Genomic DNA, 6,145 nt, shown 5'->3' on the forward strand with positions numbered 1-6,145 from the left:
CCCTTTTTAAACGAGAGACACTAAAAAACTAGAGAGGACGGGAGAAAATACCTCTAGTGGGGCCCAGCACATCACAGCCCTTCTCCCGCCATTTCTCCACCCCCTCAGGATCTGGGCACATGTGCTGCAGTGTGTAAGCCACCAGGGTCACACTTGAACCCTGGCCAGCCATGTGGGGCCCAGCTTCCTTTGCACAGTGCTTAACCACCATGCTATGGATCCAGCCCCATAAACAATTTTTTTTTTTTTTTAAATAACAGCTTTGTTGAGACGCTATTCATCTGCTGTGAAATCCACTTGTTTAAAGCATGTGATTTCCTGATATTTAGCATATTCCTGGTTGAGCAACCATTGCTATCTCAGAACATCTTGTTACCCCTGAAGAAACAGCATGCTAACCACCCCCCTCCCCCCGATTTGCATGTTCCCAACACCTCTATCGGCTGTACCATATGACGCATAGCCTTTGTGTGTGACTTGTTTCTGCAGTGTTTTCAGGACTCATGGCCCTGCGCTTTGTTCCTTTTCATGGCTGTGTAATATTCCCTCACGTGGATGGATGTACCACAGTTTGTGTAGCTCTTTGGTGGTTGGTGGACACTTAACGTTTCCGCTTCTTGGCTGTTATGACTCATGCTGCCGGGTGCTTTCATGGCACGTGATTATTTTTTTTGTGTGTGTGGATTTCAGGTCTTTGGGGCATATACTTAAGAATAGAACTGTTGATGTTATGGTAACTTTTTGAGGAACTACTAAGTAGAATTTTTTATTTTAATGTTTTAATATCTCTAGCTTAGTGTCAGACGCCTGGATGGGCTTAGTGCTGGGCCTTGTTTCATCAAGTTCTCCCTTAAAGAAATCAGTAGAGAAGCGTGGCCTGGAACTTGACTTCCAGGTTGTCACCTAGTGTTAGGAGGCCTTGAGCAGGTTACGACCTGGGGTTCTTGGTACGGTGTGACATGGCAATGCCCGTTAGGGTTCTTGTGGAGTCTGAACATGACACGCTGTGCAGGAGCCTCAGGCCTCCTCCCCCGCCATGTACGAGACCTGTCGCTGCCTGTGTTAGACGCATACTTTGGATCTGGGGTGAAGTGAGCATGAAGTTCGCTCTGATTTTCAGCTGCTGGGAAACCTTTGGGCCATATGGCTTCCTGAGCCATGGCATGGGGTTGTCTGTAGCCATTTGGACCTAGTTAGAACCGGAAGGGACACAGGTTATTTAGTCCAGGATGACCTAGTGGTTAGATCGCATAGACTGGTAAAATAAGAGAATGGGGGGTGGGCCCAACAAGTCGCATGGAGGTTAAGGCACTGGTTTCCCACATGGTCAACCATGGTTTGAGTCCTGGACCTAGTGACCTGCTTTCTCACTTTCTCGTCTTCTGTCTCTCTGTTTCTCTCTCTCTCACTCTCTGGTCAGTGCATGTGTCCTATAGCAAATTAAAAAAAACACAATTGAATAAGTAATTCTTTAAACAAAATGTTGGAGGACGTAATAGGGATGCCAGTTTTTTATTTTTGCCCAGAGAGTCATTGAAAACAAGCACCATCAACTCTCACCATGTTTATAGAAGCATGTTTTAGCATAAAAAAGAAAGTTCATAACCTACAAAGAAATGATAATTATAGTTAACATTAATAAAGCACTTGCTCAATTTAATTTCTATGAAAAACTCACACGTTATTCTTATTTTTCTCATTTTACTTCAGATGAGAGAAATTGAACACCTCCTGTCCTCAGACCTGTGTCCAAGACCACTGTCCACTCTCTTCAGGCAGGCCTGCTTCTAAAACGCACTTGACCTTCTCACGCATCTTTTTTTCCTCATTGGAGAAGGGTACTGAGGAGTAGCCGCATAACTATTGCTAGAAGACTCAGGCTGGGCTCTAAAGCTAGCCTGCTAAGAACTAGACTGCAAGCACCTTGAAGTCAGACCTTCCTTTTTAACCTGGAAAAAGATCTGAATATGTACAAACATGTAATGTGCTCCGTTTGATATATATATATGCATATACCATTTGAAATCTATAAAATATCCTTTAAAAAAAAAGAACTGGTGTTTTCTCTTTTCTCTTTCTTATAGTTTTTGTGTTTGCCAGAGTCAGAGACGGAGAGAGAGGGAAGGTGAGACGCAGGGGGCTAGCCATACCACAATTCTTTCTCCACTCTCAAGATTTTGGGCATGCGTGCTCACGCGGGAGGTGTACTTTTTAAGCTCCTGGGTCTGGGACTCCAACTGCACGGTCAGCCGTGTGGGATCCAGTGCCTTGATCTCCACGCCACCTGCTGGCCCCGGTGTTTTCATACTTACGCGTTTTTGTCTGTGCACTTGTGTTCATAGCAACGTCATTCACTGTAGCCAGAAAGTACCAGCCACCCTGGTCCCTGCAGGGATGAGGAGCCAGAACCATTCTGTATCCAGACGCGACGGCTACTCAGCTTTGCAAAGGGAAGGCGTTTTGGCGCCTCCTGGAGGTGGCGCTCTTGAAGACACTGCGAGGTGCAATGAGCCAGTTCCACAGGACAGCCCTGCAGAATTTCGCTTAGATGAGGTCCCTAGAGCAGTCCAAGCTGTAGAAACAGAAGGTTGAATGGTCGGTGCTGGGTGTGGGGCCATGCAGAGTTAGTACTGAGGGTACGGAACTTGTTTAGTCAGCGGAGAAAGTTCTGGAGATGCAGGGTGAGGCTCGCACAGTGGGAAGAACGTAGGCAGTGCCACAGAGCTGTATGCTGTAAGATGTTTATTCTGCTATAATAAACCCGTTCTGAGCCGGCAGGTGGCATGCTGGTTAAAGGCTCTGGACTCCCACATGGCCAGCCATGGTCCCAGACCTGGAGACTTGCTTTCTCACTTTCTTGCTCTCTCTCTGGTCAAGTTAAAATAATAATAATAATAATAATAACGATAAAATTAAATAAAATAATTCTTTTAAAAGATTTATTTTTAATTTTGTTTATTATTATTCTTCAGTTTTGACCAGAGAGTGACAGAGAGAAAGGAACAGCGAGAAAGCAAGCTACCAGGTTTGGGACTCGAACTGTGGTTGGCCACGTGGGAGTCCAGTGCCTCAACCACTACAGTACCTGCCGGCCCCGAAATAATTCTTTTTAAAAAAATCCAAAAACCTGTTCTGGTCGACCTGGTAGGTGTGACATGGTCCCTCACTGTGAAGGTGGCTGCTTTTTCCTGATTGTCTTTGAGGTGGGGCATCTTTCTTTCTTTTTTTTTTTCTTTAAAGAATTATTTATTTGTTGTTGTTATTATTATTATTACTTATTTGACCGGAGAGAGAGAGTGAAAGAGAAAAGGAAAGTGAGAGAGCAAGCCACCAGGTCTGGGACTTGAACTGCGGTAGGCCATGTGGGAGTCCAGCACCCCTAACCACCACACCACCTGCCAGCTCCAACGTGGGGCATCTGTGCATGTGCTGGCTTCCGAGTCTACTCCTCAGAGATGTCTGCGGCTTTTGCGTTTTTCTCATATGCCGACTGAGTTGCATCTGTTTTCCGTACTCATGGGTCACCGCTCGTCCTGGTGGGTCCACCTTCTGCTGCTCTGTGATGGTGGCTGCAGGTGTCAAGTCTCCTCGAGTGCGTGGGTCGGGGCTGTTGGTCTATCTTCCCCTGTGCCAGAACTGTGCTGCTTATTCATCTATTCCATAAGAGATGGAGAGGGAGTGAGGGCCAGAGATACAGCTCCCCTGACAGGGCTTCGATCCTGGAACCCACACCCTGCTTCAGCCAGCCTGATCATGGCCCCGCGTGTGGTGTACTCAGGGAAGTCTGACACGAACCTGCAGCCCGCGTTTGGGCCAGCCTCAGAGCATTGTGTTTCACAGCTGTACCACCGTCGGCACCTTTCATTTTTTATTAAAAAATTTATTTTGGAGAGGTTTTTGCTACAGGGCACATGTGCTCGCCAGAAAGACAGAGACAGAGAGATAGAAAGCGAGAAATCACCCCCCAGGGAGGATGGCCACGCTGCAATCCCTTCTTCTCCATTCTCCTCTTGAGATCTCGGGCACTCATGAACATGCACCCTGCGTGAGTTTAAGCTACCGGGTCCGGGACTCGAACCATGGTTGACTACATGGGAGTCCAGCAATATAGTCATTATGTCAACTGCTGGTCCCTGTCAGCACCTTTTTTTTTTTTAACAAAAAATTAATTTGTATTATTTCAAAAATTTGCTATAGGGCATGTGTGCTTACTAGAGAGAGAAGGAAAGTGAGAAAGCAAGCCACAAAGTCTGGGATTAGAACCACGCTGGCCATGTGGGGCCCAGCGCCTTAACTGCCACGCCACCTGCTGTCCCCTTGGTTGTATCTTTTCATATGGTTGTTTTAAATTTTTATTTTCTTTTATAATTTGCTAGAGGGTATGTGCACTTACTAGAGAGAGACAGAGACAGAGATAGAGGCAGAGAGACCACCCCCCCAAGGGATATTGTCACACTGCAATTGCTTCTCCATTTCTCCACCCTTTTGGGATTTTGTGCATGCATACATATACTTTTAGTGTATTTTCAAGCCACCAGGTTTGAGAATGGGACCACACCATTGGCCCTGTGTGGTCCATTTCCCTTAGCCACTAGGCCATGAGGCTGGCCCTGTTTTTATTTTGTTTCAGTTTTATGGAGATGAAATTCACAAATCATATAGCACACCAGTGTCAGTGTGCAACGTGATGGTTTTCAGTGCATTTGCAGAGCAAGTTGCACAAATGTCACCAGTCAATTTTAGAACATTTTCATCACCCTAAGAAATCCTGTCCCCCATATGCAGTTCCACCTGGTCTTGCTGTCTTGTGGGACAAACACTGCCCCCTGCTGGTGGCTCTGCAGGAGTTTCTTAGCTGTTTTATTCATGACCAGAAAGGAGCTTGCTACATTCCATTAAAAAGCTGGCAGGACTTCCAATCAGCATCGCATGAAATCTATATCAACTTGGGGAGAATTAGCATCTTTATCTGTCTCCTTGCACGTGTCTGGGTCCTGTCTTCATCCGTAAGAGCCTGGCATAAGAGAAGTCCTCACAAAATGCTGGGTGTGTGCATGATGGGAGCATCTCGTTAGTGTCGACTGTAGCCACAGAAGACAAAGAAGCTCTCAGTGAAACTGGGTGAGTCACTTACAGCCAGGAAGAGTGATCGCCACACTAGAGTCACCGCCCGCTGGCACCTGGCGTCTGCTCACGACTGTGAGTGGGACAGCAGCCTGCGCTCCGCTTTACAGTCCGTGGGCGGGATCCCTCACCTGGAGGCTTCCTGCTGTCGGCCCGTGCCATGCCCACGTGTGTTGGCGTTAGGGAGCAGGACTCCAAGGCTCTGCCTGCTGGAGTGCCTGCCTTAGGACGCCCCCGGGCACGTTTGAATTAGAAATCAGAGCAAAGTTACATTGAGTCGGCTCTCGGTCCTCATAGTCAATCCCTGTGCGTCCACCGTAGTTGGGTGTAAATACACCGAGAGACTGGAGGAGGCTCCGCTGTCCAGTACGACATGGGAAGGCCTCGGATGGCTTTTCCTCTTTGAAATTTGTGCTCCTGGGGCTTCCCTATCACTTCATTCATTCAGCAGTGCCCATGGCTTGCTCATTGCCCTATATCAAAACCCTCAAACCAACAAAAATCCCTTCAAAGCAAACAAAAAAACCCTGTCCTTGTGATGCAGTAATTGGACTGTCCCTGTGGTTCGAATCCTGACCTAGTGGCTTGAGAACCATTCCAGGCCTGTATGCATATGTGCCCCGAATCCTGACAGCGAGAGTGAAGGAAAAGGGTTACCTTTCATGTGGTGGGTGTTGTTAGTTCCCTGTTGGATACAATTTTGTGTGTTTGTATTTTTACTTTGATTTTTTCTGCTATGAGGCATGTGTGCTTGCTGGAGAGAGACAGAAACGACGAGAGGGAGATAAGTCACCCCCTGGCCACGCTGCAGTCGCTCTCCCTCATTCCCCTGGGGCTGGGGCACGCACGTGCATGTGCCTTGTGTGATTTTCAGGCTGCCAGGTCCGAGACCCAACCCACAGCCGACCACGTAGAAGTCCAGTGCCTTGACCCCCACCACACTTGCTGGCCCTAGTTATAACCTTTTAAAATAATGAGACTTTTTAAAAATTTATTCTATTATTTTTAAATTTTTTATGAG

The 6,145-nt window shown here is 47.1% G+C and overlaps 1 protein-coding gene across 5 annotated transcripts in view; it reads left to right on the forward strand.

Annotated features, from left to right (window-relative positions):
- The window catches only part of TRAPPC9 (trafficking protein particle complex subunit 9), a 635,544-nt gene that overhangs the window by 35,104 nt on the left and 594,295 nt on the right, over positions 1–6,145 (forward strand). The gene's annotated exons all lie outside the window — the stretch shown is intronic.

Source organism: Tupaia chinensis, unplaced genomic scaffold, assembly GCF_000334495.1.
Source record: "Tupaia chinensis unplaced genomic scaffold, TupChi_1.0 Scaffold000335_1, whole genome shotgun sequence".
In the NCBI taxonomy this organism is placed as follows: Eukaryota; Metazoa; Chordata; class Mammalia; order Scandentia; family Tupaiidae; genus Tupaia; species Tupaia belangeri.